Source organism: Triticum dicoccoides, chromosome 3A (assembly GCF_002162155.2).
Source record: "Triticum dicoccoides isolate Atlit2015 ecotype Zavitan chromosome 3A, WEW_v2.0, whole genome shotgun sequence".
Lineage (NCBI taxonomy): Eukaryota > Viridiplantae > Streptophyta > Magnoliopsida > Poales > Poaceae > Triticum > Triticum dicoccoides.
This window is the reverse complement of record NC_041384.1, coordinates 243,211,239-243,212,920: the sequence shown is the minus strand read 5'-3', so window position 1 is coordinate 243,212,920 and position 1,682 is coordinate 243,211,239.

Below are 1,682 nucleotides of genomic sequence, written 5' to 3'. Positions count from 1 at the left end.
CATCATTGCTTCTATCATCTTTCAACTTAGTTTTCTCTAGGAACATATCAAAAATAAAACAGAGAGCTAAACACGAGCTATTGATCTACAACATAGATATGCTAATACTATCAGGACTAAGTTCATGATACATTAAGTTCAATTAATCATATTACTTAAGCACTCCCACTTAGATAGACATCCCTAAAGTCATCTAAATGATTACGTGATCCAAATCAACTAAACCATGTCCAATCACCACGTGAGATGGAGTAGTCTTCAATTGTGAACATCTCTATGTTGATCATATCTACTATATGATTCACGTTCGACCTTTCGGTCTCCAGTGTCCCGAGGCCATGTCTGTACATGCTAGGCTCATCAAGTTTAACCCGAGTATTCCGCACGTGCAAAACTGTCTTGCACCCGTTGTATTTTGAACACAGAGCTTATCACACCCAATCATCACGTGGTGTCTCGGCACGACGAACTGTCTCAATGGTGCATACTCAGGGAGAACACTTATACCTTGAAATTTTTAGCGAGGGATCATCTTATAATGCTACCGCCGTACTAAGCAAAATAAGACACATAAAAGATAAACATCACATGCAATCAAAAATATGTGACATGATATGGCCATCATCATCTTGTGCCTTTGATCTCCATCTCCAAAGCAACGTCATGATTTCCATCGTCACCAGCTTGACACCTTGATCTCCATCGTAGCGTCGTTGTCATCTCGCCAACTATTGCTTCTATAACTATCGCTAACGCATAGTGATAAATTAAAGCAATTACATGGCGATTGCATTTCATACAATAAAGTGACAACCATAAGGCTCCTACTAGTTGCCGATAACTTTTACAAAACATGATAATCTCATACAATAACGTATATCACATCATGTTTTGACCATATCACATCACAAAATGCCCTACAAAAACAAGTTAGACGTCCTCTACTTTGTTGTTGCAAGTTTCACGTGGCTGCTACGGGCTTCTAGTAAGAACCGTTCTTACCTACGCATCAAAACCACAATGTTGTTTCGTCAAGTTTGTTGTTTTAACCTTCAACAAGGACCGGCCGTAGTCAAATTCAATTCAACTAAAGTTGGATAAACAGACACCCGCTAGCCACCATTATGCAAAAGCAGTTGCATGTCTGTCGGTGGAACTGGTATCATGAACGTGGTCATGTAAGGTTGGTCTGGGCCGCTTCATCCAACAATATCGCCGAATCAAAATAAGAAGTTGGTGGTAAGAAGTATGACTATCATCGGCCACAACTCTTTGTGTTCTACTCGTGCATATCATTTACGCATAGACCTGGCTCGGATGCCACTATTGGGAACATAGCATGCAATTTCAAAAATTTCTGATGCTCACGCAAGATCTATCTAGGAGATGCATAGCAACGAGAGGGGGAGCATGTGTCCATGTACCCTCGTAGACTGAAAGCGAAAGTGTTTGACAACGCAGTTGATTTAGTCGAACTTCTTCTTGTTCCGACCGATCAAGTACGGAACGTACGTCACCTCCGATTTTTGCACACGTTCAGCTCGATGACGTCCCTCGAACTCTTGATCCAGCAAAGCATCAAGGGAGAGTTCCATCAGCACGATGGCCTGGCGACGGTGATGGTGAAGTGATCCACGTAGGGCTTCGCCTAAGCACTACGTGAATATGACCGGAGGCGTAAA